Source organism: Harmonia axyridis, chromosome X (genome assembly GCF_914767665.1).
Source record: "Harmonia axyridis chromosome X, icHarAxyr1.1, whole genome shotgun sequence".
Lineage (NCBI taxonomy): Eukaryota > Metazoa > Arthropoda > Insecta > Coleoptera > Coccinellidae > Harmonia > Harmonia axyridis.
Window position 1 is genome coordinate 23,233,691 of NC_059508.1, and position 18,052 is coordinate 23,251,742.

The window sequence follows — 18,052 nt, forward strand, 5'->3', positions numbered from 1 at the left end:
ACAATCAAATCCCATTTCATAAAACTTTTAAAATATATAAATCCATAAATATAATTTAATGTAACCCATTTCTACTTTAATATAAACTTCACCTTGATCTGATTTAAATTTTTAAAAAATATCTAAATATTAATTTCTAAAAAAATATTTAACAACGACGATATAAAAGTTTCTAATTAAAGTTATTCTAATCGTGGATTATCGTTTATAGAACAGGTTCCTCTGAAAAGTAAAAATACCGCCAAATCATTTAGCTTCAAAGAACTTAACTATTAATCACTTAACTTTATAATTTACTTAATTAATAATAGGGTATCTAATCCTAGTTTATTATAATAATTTCTTAACCTCATAAAAACATAATTAAAAATTATAATAAATTAAAATTTCACCTTAAAACTTAAAATTTCTTTTTTAATTTTCAATTCTATTAATTAAAGCTAATAAATATATATTATATTTTTTGTATAACCGCTGCTGCTGGCACAAAAATTGCAAATACTAAATCTTATCACTAATTCTAAATTTTTTTAATAATTAAAAATATACACTACTAATTTATTAAATTTAAAACAATATTCATATAAATCTTGAATGAATATATATATCTAATACCATAATCAAATATCTAATTAACTAAAACCCAAAAAAGACTACATTTAGTTAAAATTTATTTTAAACAAAAAAAAATTAACTTAATTTAGAAATAATAATAATTAAATTAAATTTAAAAAATTAAATTATTAAGACTGTAATTTTGAAAACTTTATGTTAACAAATCTTTGTAACTTCCTCCCGTCAAAAACGTCCCCTTAGATAATAACCAAACCTTAAACTTTTTAACTCTAAATTAAAAAATTTTCCCCCAAGGATTTACAAGTTATACCCTTAAATTTAGTGCTACCCTACTCACTAAATCCAATACTAAACAATTTAAATTGTAACAATTATTATTGCTGACTGTTATAGCTTTATTCAAATTTAATTTTAATTAAATAAATTTTGGAATAAACTGAAGCCTACCAAATATCAAAAATATTTTAAATTATCGGATTTAAAAAATTCTTGATAAATACAATAATTTAAAAAAAATAAATTATAATTTTAAAAACTTTATGATAACAAATCTTTGTAACTTCCTCCCGTCAAAAACGTCCCCTTAGATAATAACCAAACCTTAAACTTTTTAACTCTAAATTAAAAAATTTTCCCCCAAGGATTTACAAGTTATACCCTTAAATTTAGTGCTACCCTACTCACTAAATCCAATACTAAACAATTTAAATTGTAACAATTTTTATTGCTGACTGTTATAGCTTTATTCAAATTTGATTTTAATAAAATAAATTTTGGAATAAACTGAAGCCTACCAAATATCAAAAATATTTTAAATTATCGGATTTGAAAATTCTTGATAAATACGATAATTTTAAAAAAATAAATTATAATTTTTTAAAATTCGAAATAAATTTAATTTTAAATTTATTAATTTTGTTCCCCCCAAAACTAAACATTCACAATTTTTGAAAAATATTCAAATTAATCTATTCTAGAAATTTTCAAAATTATATAAAAATCAAATTTATGAAAAATGAAAAAAAAAATTCCTCCCCTAATCATCAAAATTTTCAAAAATCCATAAATTTTGAAAAATTTTTAACAATTTTTCACAAAATTTTTAAACGAAATAACTTTATTATCCTAACAAATAATTTTTTCAAAAAAAATTGTTAGATAATTTCCATATCACAATTTTTTAAAATTATTTAAATTAAAATTTCTAACAAAAAAATATAGATTTTTTTGTTATGAGCGATTTCCTTTTAAGCATTTATATAAAATTTTCAAAAATTACTCGAATTTTATGAAAATCCTAAATTTTTATACATAATTTTTTTAACTATGTACTAATTAAACTTAAAATAATTATAATTTTAATCAAAATATTGACATAATAACTTTATTATACTAACAAATCATTTTTTTACCCTTTAAGATCATTTTTTATCCAATAAATTAAAAATTATTCGAGACAACTAAAAAATAGACAAATTCAACCAAATAATAAAAAATTACATTTTTTTGTTAGATATTTTAATTTGATTTTTTTATGAAATCTTTATTAATTTTATTCTTCTAAATCTATTTTTCACGTAATTTTTAATAGATTTAGTTGAAATAAGCATAACTTCATTTTCATGATAAATACCATAATACTTTAGAAATAATATATCTTAATGATAATTTAATTCATTAATACTTAGGTTTTTTTTTTTTTTTTTCATTAATTTTGAATTTTTCATTAAAAATTAACTTTATTAATAACTAATAATTTTTAATATATTCTTAATAATTATAGATTAATTATAATTTAATTCTTATATAAATAAAATATTAATATTTTAATGTTTAATTAATTATTAATAATTTATACTCTTTATATATATATTATAAATATTATTAATATAGAAAATATTTATTAATATAGAAATTCTCGAAATTCACCGTCGTTTTTATATACTGATTTACTTTATATATTCTTTCTCTTTTTTTCGGGAGTACTATTATATATCCCTTAAGATACCAATATTAAATCGGTTTTTATATATTTAAAGATGTTTATTTTAACTATTTAATTAAAATTAGCACCTAGAATATTACTAATGGTACTATCCAATGTAAGATATATTTCGCCCTTATATATAAATAATTATATATTAATAAGTAATTATTAATTATTAAATATTATAGATATATATAAATAAATTCTTTAATTAAAAAAGCATAGGGTCCAAGAGAAAAACCCTATTAAAAGACAAAATTTAAATTAATACTGCTAATAAAGTATCGATTTTAGGCCATTTTTTTTTGCCCAAATTTTGACCCAAAAAATGCAAAAAATTGCAAAATCACGAAATTCACGAAATTTGATGAAATTTGGGAAAAATCTTCGGATTTCAAAATTTTACAGGGATCGATTATTTTTTATGTGAAAAAAGGATTTATCATAAAATTTCTTTTTCCAAACTATTTTGTTAGAAAAATCAACTTTTAGAAAAAATTCTTCTTCTAGTCTAACAGAAAATTTATTTTATAGAAAATTTAAACCTTTTCTGTGAAAATAAAATTGAAAGAATAATTTTTAATTACAAAATTTTTTGATTTTTAAATATAAATTCATTTATTCAAATTTTCGTAAATTGAATTCTATTGATCCCCCAATAGAATTCTGATACAAATTTATAAATAAGGTAATATTTAAAAATTTTTAAAATTTAAAAGTTAATTTCTTAGTTAATCAAAATCAAAAACTAATAATTTTAAAAACTTAAACGTTGATTGTTGGACTTAGCCTCAGGATTGGTTTAGAATGTTGAAATTGATCCTGAAGTAGGACGACCAAAATCAATTCAAATTTATCGGGTTTGGTATTGATTGTTGGACTTAGCCTCAGGATTGGTTTAGAATGTTGAAATTGATCCTGAAGTAGGACGACCAAAATCAATTCAAATTCATCGGGTTTGGTATTGATTGTTGGACTTAGCCTCAGGATTGGTTTAGAATATAGGAATTGATCCTGAAGAAGCACACCAAAATCAATTTAAATTTATCGGGTTTAGTGTTGATTGTTGGACTTAGCCTCAGGATTGGTTTAGAATGTTGAAATTGATCCTGAAGTAGGACGACCAAAATCAATTCAAATTTATCGGGTTTGGTGTTGATTGTTGGACTTAGCCTCAGGATTGGTTTAGAATGTTGGAATTGACCCTGAAGTAGGACGACCAAAATCAATTCAAATTTATCGGGTTTGGTGTTGATTGTTGGACTTAGCCTCAGGATTGGTTTAGAATGTTGAAATTGATCCTGAAGGACACCAAAATCAATTTAAATTTATCGGGTTTGGTATTGATTGTTGGACTTAGCCTCAGGATTGGTTTAGAATGTTGAAATTGATCCTGAAGAAGGACACCAAAATCAATTCAAATTTATCGGGTTTGGTGTTGATTGTTGGACTTAGCCTCAGGATTGGTTTAGAATGTTGGAATTGATCCTGAAGAAGGACACCAAAATCAATTTAAATTTATCGGGTTTAGTGTTGATTGTTGGACTTAGCCTCAGGATTGGTTTAGAATGTTGAAATTGATCCTGAAGTAGGACGACCAAAATCAATTCGAATTTATCGGGTTTGGTGTTGATTGTTGGACTTAGCCTCAGGATTGGTTTAGAATGTTGGAATTGATCCTGAAGTAGGACGACCAAAATCAATTCAAATTTATCGGGTTTGGTGTTGATTGTTGGACTTAGCATCAGGATTGGTTTAGAATGTTGAAATTGATCCTGAAGAAGGACACCAAAATCAATTCAAATTTATCGGGTTTGGTGTTGATTGTTGGACTTAGCCTCAGGATTGGTTTAGAATGTTGGAATTGATCCTGAAGAAGGACACCAAAATCAATTCAAATTTATCGGGTTCGGTATTGATTGTTGGACTTAGCCTCAGGATTGGTTTAGAATGTTAGAATTGATCCTGAAGTAGGACGACCAAAATCAATTCAAATTTATCGGGTTTGGTGTTGATTGTTGGACTTAGCCTCAGGATTGGTTTAGAATGTTGGAATTGATCCTGAAGTAGGACGACCAAAATCAATTCAAATTTATCGGGTTTGGTGTTGATTGTTGGACTTAGCCTCAGGATTGGTTTAGAATGTTGAAATTGATCCTGAAGAAGGACACCAAAATCAATTCAAATTTATCGGGTTTGGTGTTGATTGTTGGACTTAGCCTCAGGATTGGTTTAGAATGTTGAAATTGATCCTGAAGTAGGACGACCAAAATCAATTCAAATTTATCGGATTTGGTATTGATTGTTGGACTTAGCCTCAGGATTGGTTTAGAATGTTGAAATTGATCCTGAAGTAGGACGACCAAAATCAATTCAAATTTATCGGATTTGGTATTGATTGTTGGACTCAGCCTCAGGATTGGTTTAGAATATTGGAATTGATCCTGAAGTAGGACGACCAAAATCAATTCAAATTTATCGGATTTGGTGTTGATTGTTGGACTTAGCCTCAGGATTGGTTTAGAATGTTGAAATTGATCCTGAAGAAGGACACCAAAATCAATTCAAATTTATCGGGTTTGGTATTGATTGTTGGACTTAGCCTCAGGATTGGTTTAGAATGTTGGAATTGATCCTGAAGTAGGACGACCAAAATCAATTCAAATTTATAGAATATATTTATATAAATAATCCTATTTTATAGGATTTTTTACTTTGTGAATTAATTTTTGTACACTTAAATCAATGAAAATTTAATAGTTTTTATTAAAGTTTAAAATATTAAATTTAAAATTTAACTTAATAAGTTAAATTTTTAATTGTTAATTTTTTTTTGTAATTACATTCAATAAAATTAAATTATTTCTTAAAGTTTCAAAAACTCTTGTACATCTTATACTAGAATAAAAAGATAAGCTAAAGAAGCTGATGGGTTCATACCCCATCTATAAAGGTATACCCCTTTTCTTTATAATTAAAACTATAAAATTAATATTTTTAATTTTAATAATAAGAGGAACTCTTATTCCTATTTCTGCTTATTCATGAATCAATATCTGGATTGGTTTAGAATTAAACCTCTTAGCTTTTATTCCTATTATAAACTTAGATAATTTTGAGTATTCTTCTGAATCCTCCTTGAAATATTTTTTAGTCCAAGTTTCTGCATCAATTCTAGTTTTATTTTCTTTTTTAAATTCATTTATTTTAATCCATTCTATCGAGCAATTAATTACTACTTCTATATTTTTGTTTAACAGAGCTATCCTTATAAAAATAGGAGCAGCCCCTTTCCACTTTTGATATCCAGAAGTCCTAGAAGGACTAAGATGAACTAATGCATTATTATTAATAACTTGACAAAAAATTGCTCCAATAATTTTAATTATATATAATTTTAAATTAAACCTATTCTTTATTTTGATTATTTTGATATGTATAACCTTAGGGAGTGTAAAAACATGAAACCAAACCAGATTAAAAAAAATTCTTGCCTTATCTTCCATCAACCATATTGGTTGAATATTAAGAATAATAATATTAAATCAATCCTTATGAATATTATACTTTTTAATTTATACTTTTATTTCTTCAAATATAATCTTAATTTTTAATAAATATAAAATCTTTAACATTAAAGATCTTATAAATAATATGAATTACAATAAAACTTTAAAATTCTATTTTTTTTTAAATTTCTTTTCTCTAGGAGGAATCCCCCCTTTTTTAGGATTTTTTCCTAAGTGACTAATTCTAAAAACTTTAATTGAAAATCACTTTTATTTTCTATCTTTTATGATAATTTTTATTACCTTAATTTGTATATATATTTATATACGCTTAATACTTCAATCTTTAATAATAAAATTAAATGAAAATAAGAAATTTAATTATATTAACTCTTACTATGTAATTTTTTTAAATTGAGTGAATATTTACGTATTAATCATTTTTACTGTAATTTTTAGAATTTATTAAGGATCTAAGTTAAATAAACTAGTAACCTTCAAAGTTAAAAATAGAATTATTCTAAGCCTTAGAATAATATTCACCTATAAATTTGCAATTTATAATCATAATTGAATATAAGGCTTAATAAAGGAGAAAACTCATAATTAAATTTACAATTTAACGCTTTAATTCAGCCACTTTATCGAATAAATGATTATTTTCTACTAATCATAAAGATATTGGAACATTATACTTTTTATTTGGAATATGAGCAGGAATAGTAGGAACATCGTTAAGTATTTTAATTCGGTTAGAATTAGGGACTAGAGGAAGATTAATTGGAAACGACCAAATTTATAATATAATTGTTACAGCTCATGCTTTCATTATAATTTTCTTTATAGTAATACCTATTATAATTGGAGGTTTTGGAAATTGATTAGTTCCTTTAATAATTGGAGCCCCTGATATAGCATTCCCACGATTAAATAATATAAGATTTTGACTTTTACCCCCTGCTTTAACTCTTTCAATTTTAAGAACAGTCGTAGAAATAGGAGCAGGAACAGGATGAACTGTTTACCCTCCTCTTTCTTCTAATTTAACACATAATGGGCCTTCAGTAGATTTAGTGATTTTTAGTTTACATTTAGCAGGAATTTCCTCAATTTTAGGTGCAGTAAATTTCATTTCAACTATTATAAATATACGTCCATTTGGTATAATACTTGATAAAACTCCTTTATTTGTATGATCTGTTCTTATTACAGCAATTCTTTCATTATTATCACTTCCAGTTCTTGCAGGAGCAATTACTATACTATTAACTGACCGAAACTTAAATTCTTCTTTTTTTGATCCAACCGGTGGGGGAGACCCAATTTTATACCAACATTTATTTTGATTTTTTGGTCATCCTGAAGTTTATATTTTAATTCTCCCAGGGTTTGGTATAATTTCCCATATTATTACACAAGAAAGAGGAAAAAAAATTGCCTTTGGTTCTTTAGGAATAATTTATGCTATATTAGCTATTGGACTTCTAGGATTTGTAGTATGAGCTCATCACATATTTACAGTGGGAATAGATGTTGATACTCGAGCTTATTTTACTTCAGCTACAATAATTATTGCAGTACCCACTGGAATTAAAATTTTTTCTTGATTAGCAACTTTACATGGAATACAATTTTACTATACACCTTCAATTTTATGAACCCTGGGATTTTTATTTTTATTTACAATTGGTGGATTAACAGGAGTAATTTTAGCTAACTCTTCCATAGATATTATTTTACATGACACCTATTATGTTGTAGCTCATTTTCATTACGTTTTATCTATAGGAGCTGTATTTGCCATTATAGCAGGATTTATCCATTGATTCCCTTTAATTACAGGATTCAATCTTATCAATAAATTATTACAAATCCAATTTTTAATTATATTTATTGGGGTAAACTTAACATTTTTTCCTCAACACTTCTTAGGACTAAGAGGGATACCTCGACGATACTCTGATTATCCTGATGCTTATTACAAATGAAATAAAATTTCTTCTATTGGATCTATAATTTCCTCTATTAGAATAATCTTTATAATCTTAATTATTTGAGAAAGATTTTATTCAATACGTTTAAGAAAGTTTAATTCTAATGTACCCTCTTTAATTGAATGACTTCAACTTTCTCCTCCTAATGAACATTCTTATTCAGAAGTACCAATCTTAGCTCAAAAATTCTAATATGGCAGATTAGTGCATTGGATTTAAACCCCAATTATAAAGATTTACCTTTTTTTAGAAATAGCAACTTGAAAATCATATATATTTTTAGACAGAGCTTCGTATTTACTTGAACAATTAAGATTTTTTCATGATCACGCCCTTTTGATCTTAATAATAATCACTTGTATTGTAACATATACCATAATGAGACTAACATTAAATAATTATAACCATCGTTTTATATTAGAAGGACACAATATTGAAACAATTTGAACTATCATACCAGCATTAACTTTAATTTTTATTGCTTTTCCTTCTTTAAAATTAATTTACTTAATTGATGAAATCCGTAACCCTTTAGTTACTATTAAAACTATTGGTCATCAATGATATTGAACCTATGAATATACAGATTTTAAAAATCTTGAATTTGATTCATATTTAATTAATAATAATCAACTTTTTAATTTTCGATTACTAGAAGTTGATAATCGAACTATTTTACCATATCTTTCTCATATTCGAATTCTAACTTCATCTTCTGACGTAATTCATTCTTGAACAGTTCCTTCAACAGGAGTAAAAGTTGATGCCTCCCCAGGGCGATTAAATCAACTTAGATTTAATTTAAATCGAACTGGAATTTTTTTTGACCAATGTTCAGAAATTTGTGGAGCAAACCATAGATTTATACCTATTTCTATTGAAAGAATTTCTCCCCAAAATTTCATTAAATGGGTAGAAAATTTTTCATTAGATGACTGAAAGATAAGTATTGGTCTCTTAAACCACTTTATAGTAATTAACGACTACTTCTAATGAAAAATTTAGTTAACCTATAACATTAGTTTTTCAAACTAAAATAATTCTTAGAATAATTTTCAATTCCTCAAACTATACCTATAGATTGGTTCTCCTTGTATATTTTTATAACACTTTTATTTATTATTTTAAACATTAAAATATTTTATTCTCATAAAAAATCTCCTTTAAAAAATTTTAAATTATTAAATAAAAAATTTTCTTGGAAATGATAATAAATCTTCTTTCTTCTTTTGATCCTTCATCTTATTTTATATTACCTTTAAATTGACTAAGAATAATTATTAGTTTTTTATTTATTCCTTCTATATTCTGACTAATTCCTAATCGATTTAACTTTTTAATTCAAAATATATTAATTACTCTACATAAAGAATTCAAAATCATTACAAAAAAAAATAACACTTTAATATTTATTGTATTGTTTTACTTCATTATAATTAATAACTTAATAGGGTTATTTCCTTACATTTTTACAGCCTCAAGTCATATAATTTTTACTCTATCCCTAGCTTTACCTTTATGGTTAATATTTATATTAAATAGTTGAATTAGCCACACTTATCACTCATTTGCTCATCTAATGCCCCAAGGAACTCCTACTATTTTAATACCTTTTATAGTATGTATTGAAACAATTAGAAATATTATTCGTCCTGGAACTCTCGCTATTCGTTTATCAGCTAATATAATTGCAGGACACCTTTTATTAACTCTTTTAGGAAATACTGGTCCTATAGTAAATTTGCTTATTTTATTAATTATTATAATTCAATTTATACTAATTTTATTAGAATCAGCAGTAGCTTTAATTCAATCTTATGTTTTTGCTATCCTTAGAACACTTTATTCTAGAGGAAATAATTATGATAAAAAATCACTCATTTCATTTAGTAGATTATAGTCCTTGACCAATTTTAGGCGCTTTTAGAGCTATAACTGCTATAATAGGAATAATTAAATGATTCCATCTTTTTAACTCAAATTTATTTATATTAAGAAATTTAATTCTTTTACTAATTATATTTCAATTATGACGAGATGTAATTCGAGAAAGAACCTTTCAAGGAAACCACACTCTTTTAGTATCTTTTGGTTTACGATGAGGAATAATTTTATTTATTACCTCAGAGATTTTTTTCTTTATTAGTTTTTTTTGAAGATTTTATCATATAAGATTATCTCCTTCTATCGAATTAGGAATAACTTGACCTCCAAAAGGAATTAATACCTTTAAACCTAATGAAATCCCATTATTAAACACTATTATTCTATTAAGATCAGGCCTAAGTGTAACTTGAGCCCACCATAGATTAATAGAAAATAATTTTAATCAAACATTTCAAAGATTAATTATTACTGTTTTACTAGGAATATATTTTTCTTTACTACAAGGAATTGAATATTTAGAAGCCCCATTTTCTATAGCCGATTCAGTTTATGGAAGAACATTCTTTATAGCTACAGGATTCCATGGTTTACATGTAATTATTGGTTCTATTTTTCTTTTAGTATGTTTAACTCGATTAAACTTTAATCATTTTAGAAACAATCACCATTTTGGATTCGAAGCAGCAGCATGATATTGACATTTTGTAGACGTAGTATGACTATTCCTATATATATCTATTTATTGATGAGGTAGATATCTATATAGTATAAATATTACATTTGATTTCCAATCAAAAAATCTTTTAAAAGTATAGTTAATATTCTTAATTTCATCTTTAATTTTGATAATTTTTAGAATTATAATAATTTTAATAATTATTGCAAATTATATTTCAATAAAAACATTTAAAGATCGAGAAAAAAGTTCTCCCTTTGAATGCGGATTTGACCCTAAAAATTCTGCACGCCTACCATTCTCAATTCACTTTTTTTTAATCGCTTTAATCTTTTTAATTTTTGATGTAGAAATTACCCTTATTATCCCTTTTATTCATAGAATAAAATATTCTTATATTATAATTATTAGCATTATATTTTTTATATTCATGGCAATCTTAATTTTAGGTTTATACCATGAATGAAAACAAGGAGCCTTAAACTGATCTTTATAGGATAATAGTTAAATTAACATTTAATTTGCATTTAAAAAAATACTGTTTTTCAGTTTATCTTAAATAAGAAGCAAAATATTGCATTTAGTTTCGACCTAAAAATTTGAATTTAAATTCCTTATTTAATTGAAACCAAACTAGAAGTAAGTCACTGTTAATGATTCCAATGAGAAACTCTCCAATTAAAGAAATATAAAAATTTAAGCTTCTAACTTAATATATAGCAATTTGTTAATATTTCTATTTATATAGTTTATCTAAAACATTATATTTTCATTATAAAAAAAGATTAATTCTTATAAATACTTAAAAAATATTTTAATTTACCCCAATATCTTCAATATTGCGCTCTATTAAGCTTTTTAAGTAGAATATATAAATCAATAACAAAATAATCCAAATTAAAAATATTATTTATTATATAAATCTTTAAACTATTTTTAAAAATATACTGAAATAAAACAGAAATTTTTTAAAAAAATTTAAATAAACCCTGGCTTCCTAAGAACTCTGATCAACCTTGATCTGAAAATTTATAATTTAGTATTCCTAAATTGATAAAAAAATTATTTATTCCAAAAGTTGAAATATAAGGCAAATTCCATATTAATACTAAAAAAATTAAAATTTTTATTAAATTAGAAAAAATTAAATTATAATTTAATTTTGATAGAGAAATCTCAAAACCTATTATTACCCCAATTATTACTATAATTAAAATTAAAATTTTCATAAAAAAAGGTAATACAACTAAATTAATATCCTCAAATATAAATCATATAAGAACCGTTCCTGAAAATAATACAATAATAAATATAAATCCTATTCTATAAACTATTTCATCTCTTAATTCTTCAGTTCTATTTATTCTAAACCCACAATAATCTGTAAATATTAAATAATTTAATAAACGCACTGTATAAGAAACTGTTAATGTTAAAGAAATTAATATAATTAAATAAATTAAAATATTTAATCTTAACATAGAATGAACCTCTATAATTAAATATTTTGAGTAAAATCCAGAAAAAAAAGGAATCCCACATAATGATAGATTTCTTACATTAAAATATATTACAGTTATAGGAGTTTTATAAACTAAACCCCCTATAAAACGAATATCTTGACATTCTCCTATTAAATGAATAAAATTTCCTGCACATATAAATAATAAAGCTTTAAATAAAGCATGAATTAATAAATGAAAAAAAGCTAATTCATATAAACCTAATCTTAAAATAGTAACTATTAAACCTAACTGACTTAAAGTTGATAAAGCAATAATTTTTTTTAAATCATATTCAAAATTAGCCGCTAAACCTGAAATTAATATTGTTATCAATCCAATGAATATTAACACAAAAGAATAATTTTCCAATAATAAATGAAATCGAATTAATAAATAAACCCCTGCTGTTACTAAAGTTGAAGAATGTACTAATGCTGAAACAGGAGTAGGAGCAGCTATAGCTGCTGGTAATCAAGCTGAAAAAGGAATTTGTGCACTTTTAGTTAAAGCAGCAATAATAATTAACAAACCTACAATTATTATTCTTTTATCTCTATAATAATAATCAATATATAATATAAAATTCCATCTTCCAAAATTTATTATCCAAGCAATAGAAATTATTAATTTCGCGTCTCCTACTCGATTAGATAAAGCTGTTAATATACCAGCTGAATAAGATTTTACATTTTGATAATAAATCACTAAACAATAAGAAACTAATCCTAACCCATCTCAACCCAATAAAATTGAAATTAAATTTGGACTTAAAATTATTAATAATATAGAAAGAACAAATATAAAAACTAATATGATAAAACGATTAATAGATAAATCCTTAGATATATAAGATTTTCTATAAAAAATTACTATTGTAGAAATAAATAAAACAAAAGAAACAAATAATAAGGATATTCAATCTAAAAGAATTAATATTTCTACTTCTATTGAATTTAAACTAAAAATTCTTCAATCAATAAAATAAACCTTTCCTGTATTAAGTAAAAATAATCTAAAACTAAAAAAAAAAAAAAAACTTAAGTATTAATCTAGAAAAAATCACACAAAAAGATATTACTTAAAGTTAAAGTAACTTCATTGACTCCACAAATCAATATTTTATATAAACTATTTAAGTATAAGAAAAATAAATCTCTTTTTAATAAAATTAAATTTAAAGGAACCCAATGCATTAATAATAAAATTAATTCTCGATAAGAAATTAATTCAAAAAAATTTAATCTTCTGTAAAATTTTCCATGTTGACTAAAAGAATATAAATACAAACTATATGAAGCTCTCAAAAAAGTTATAATTATTAATATAAATATACAAATATGAGAATAATTAAATAAACTATTAATTAACAAGATTTCTCTTAACAAATTTAAAGAAGGAGGTGCAGCTATATTTCTAATTACTAACAAAAATCACCATAAAGATAAAAAAGGTACAATATTAATTAAACCTTTATTAATAAAAATGCTTCGACTAACAATACGTTCATAATTTATATTTACTAAAACAAATAATCCTGAAGAGCAACAACCATGAGCTAATATTATTATTAAAGATCCAGTTATTCCTCAAGAATTAAATGTTAATAAACCTGACAATAAAAGTCCTATATGAACAACTGAAGAATAAGCAATTAAAGATTTTATATCTCTTTGACGTAAACAACTTAAAGAAACTAAAATCCCTCCTATTAAAGATAAATTAATTAAAAAAAAATTAACCTTAACTCCTAAATATATAAATATAATTAAAAACCGAATAAGCCCGTATCTTCCTAACTTTAATATCACTTCTGCTAATATTATAGACCCAGCAACTGAAGCTTCTACATGTGCTTTAGGCAATCATAAATGAAATAAAAATATCGGTATTTTAACTAAAAATACTATTATTATTATAAAATATAAAATAAAACTAAATAAATTTACATTAATATAAGTCAAATCTAATGTTTTAAACACTGAATAATAAATAAAAATAAATAATATTATTGGTAAAGAAGCTATAATTGAATAAAAAAATATATATATACCAGCTTGAATACGTTCAGGCTGATATCCTCAACCTAAAATTAAAATCAAAATTGGAATTAACCTAGCCTCAAAAAATATGTAAAATAAAAATATATTTATAGAAGTAAAAGTTAATAATTAAAAAAGCAATAATAATAATAATAAAATACTAAATAACTCACTAAAATCTTTTAAATTAAAAAGTTTTTCTCTAGCTATAAATATTAAAAAAGAAATTCAAAACCTTAATAATAACAAAAAATATGATAAAAAATCTATAGCTATAAAAAAATTTAATGAACTAAAAAATAAAAAAGAAATTTTTGAAAAGAATCAAATTCTTATTAAAATTAAATAATTCTTAATCAATCAAAATTTATTTAAAAAACATAAAGGAATCATAAATACTAATATTATTACTATTATCATAAAATATTTAATGAATTAAAATAATCATTTCCATAAGAACGAATTATTGACACTAATAAAGATTATCCCAAAACTCTTTCACAAACACTTATAGTTAAAAAAACTACTACAAAATAAAATTCATAACTAAAATAAGATAAATAAAAATATATTATTATAAATAAAGTTAAAATTACTAATTCTAATCTAAGCAATGTTATTAATAAATGTTTTCGATTAATAAAAAAATTTAAAATTCTAAAAATAAACATACTTAAAAAAATTATTTCCATATTTTAATAATTTAATAAAAATACTGGTCTTGTAAACCAGCTTTAAGATTTAATCTTTTAAAATATCAGAGGAAAACAAATATATCTTTAATCTCCAAAATTAATATTTTTTATTAAACTACCCTCTGAAATCTTAATTTTAACATTTTTAACTTTTTTAGCAATTTTCCTTACCCACCCACTATCTTTAGGACTACTTATTTTAACTTATACTATTATAACTTGTATTATTATAGGATTAATAAGATCAAACTTTTGATTTTCATATATTTTAATATTAATTATAATTGGTGGTTTACTAATTTTATTTATTTATATAACAAGAACTGCCTCTAATGGAAAATTTAAATTTAATAAATATCTTCTATTAATTATAATTAGTTTATTTATAATTACTATATTTATAAATAATATAAATCTATATTTAATAAATCAAAATATTAATAATGAAATTTTACATAAAATAGATTTAATTAGAAATTTTTATTTAAATTTAAATAAATTTTTAAATTACCCAAATTCTAAAATATTTTTAATTTTGATTTTTTATTTATTAATTTCAATAATTGCAGTTGTAAAAATTACTAAAGTAAAATTTGGACCGTTACGTCAATTTAAATATGAAAATACCGATACGAAAAATTAATTCTTTAACGAAAATTATTAACAATTCTTTAATCGACCTACCTACACCAAGAAATATTTCATATTTATGAAATTTTGGTTCTTTATTAGGCTTATGTTTAATAATACAAATTATTACAGGATTATTTTTATCTATACATTATTGTGCTAACGTAGATTTAGCTTTTAATAGAGTAACTCATATTTGTCGAGACGTAAATATAGGATGATTAATACGAACTATTCATGCAAATGGGGCCTCTTTATTTTTTATATGTTTATACTTACATATTAGGCGAGGCTTATATTTTGGTTCTTACAAACTTACAGAAACTTGAATGACAGGAACTACTATTTTGTTTATATCTATAGCTACAGCCTTTTTAGGTTATGTTCTTCCCTGAGGGCAAATATCTTTTTGAGGAGCAACTGTAATTACTAATTTAGTTTCTGCAATCCCTTACCTAGGAAATTCTATCGTTATTTGACTATGAGGAGGTTTTGCTGTTGACAATGCTACACTAAACCGATTTTATTCATTTCATTTTATCTTACCTTTTATTATTTCAGCTTTAATTATAATTCATTTAATATTTTTACATAACTCTGGCTCTAGTAATCCTTTAGGATCTAATTCTAATTTAGATAAAATTAGTTTTCATCCATATTTCTCCTTTGAAGATATTTTAGGTTTTCTCATTATAATATTTTTTATTTTAAATATTATTATTCTATATCCTTATATATTAAGAGATCCTGATAATTTTATTCCAGCTAATCCTCTTTCCACCCCTCCTCATATTCAACCAGAATGATATTTTTTATTTGCTTATGCAATTCTTCGTTCTATTCCCAATAAACTTGGGGGTGTAATTGCTTTAGTAATATCAATTGCAATTCTTTATTTTATACCTTTTATTAATTTCAAAATAATGAAAAGAAACAGCTTTTATTATATTAATAAAATTATATTTTGAAATTTTATCGTTACAGTTATAATTTTAACATGAATCGGAGCTAAACCAGTTGAAGATCCTTTTATTTTAATAGGACAAATTTTTACCTTAATCTATTTCGTATACTTTATATTAAACTCAATTATTTATAAAATTTGAGACTGATGAATATTTAATTAATCAATGAGCTTGAAAAGCATATATTTTGAAAATATAAGAAAGAATTTAAATTTCTATTGATTTATACAAAATTTAATTAACTATATAATTAATACCATAAATAATAATCTTAATCTAAAATTTAGTATAAGTATATTTAAAGAAACAGGCAAAAAAACCTTTCAAGATAAATATATTAATTTATCATATCGATAACGAGGTAAAGTCCCTCGAACCCAAATTCATATAAAAGAAAAAAATAATAATTTTAAAAAAAATATAATAGAATAAAAATCTCCTCCTATAAAAATCAACCTTCTTAATATTCTTAAAAAAATAATATTGGAATATTCAGCCATAAAAATAAAAGCAAATCCAAAACTTCTATATTCAACATTAAACCCTGAAACTAACTCTGATTCACCCTCAGAAAAATCAAAAGGAGTTCGATTAGTTTCAGCTAATCTTGAGATAAATCATATTATTCTAAGAGGAAAATTAAATTTAACAAATCAAACATATTTTTGATAAAAAATAAAATCTATTAAATTCAAAGATATAATTAACACTAAAAATGATAATAAAATTAAAAATATTCTTACTTCATAAGAAATTACTTGAGCAACTGAACGAAGCCTTCCTAATAAAGAATAAATCGAATTTGAAGATCAACCCGATAATATAATTGTATACACACTAAAAATAGAAATTACAAAAAAAAACAATACAGAAAAATTAAACTTAAATAAATAACAATAAAAAGGTATTCTAATTCATAATATTAATGCTAAAATTAAATTAAAAACTGGTGATATAATATAAATTAAAATATTCGCCATATAAGGAAAAATTATTTCTTTTCTAAATAATTTAATTGCATCACTAAAAGGTTGTAAAATTCCTAAATAACCTACTTTATTAGGACCTTTTCGAATTTGAATATACCCTAATAACTTCCGTTCTAATAAAGTTAAAAAAGCTACTCTAACTAAAATACAAATAATTATTAAAATAAAAATTATCAAAATTAAAATTATATCAATTATTATTTGTATAAAATACTTATAAAGATTCTAAATCTAACGCACTAATCTGCCAAAATAATAATTCTATTCATTTATAAAATTTTAAATCATAAACTTGGTCCTTTCGTACTAAAATTTATTAAATTATTAAAGATAAAAACCAACCTGGCTTACACCGGTTTAAACTCAGATCATGTAAAGTTTAAATGGTCGAACAGACCAAATATTTAAGCTTCTACACCTAAATTTAACTTTAATCCAACATCGAGGTCGCAATCTTTTCTTTCGATTTGAACTCTAAAAAAAAATAACGCTGTTATCCCTAAGGTAATTTATTCTTTTAATCATAAAAATGGATCAATTTTTCATAAATTAATGGTTAAAGTTAAAAAAGTTAATCTAATTTTTGAATCACCCCAATCA

The 18,052-nt window shown here is 23.2% G+C and overlaps 2 pseudogenes; one reads left to right on the forward strand and one right to left on the reverse strand.

Moving 5' to 3' along the window:
• Positions 1-10,821: 10,821 nt before the first annotated feature.
• On the reverse strand, positions 10,822-13,025 carry LOC123685853 (annotated as a pseudogene).
• Positions 13,026-15,584: 2,559 nt separating this feature from the next.
• Positions 15,585-16,625, forward strand: LOC123686642 (annotated as a pseudogene).
• Positions 16,626-18,052: the final 1,427 nt, after the last annotated feature.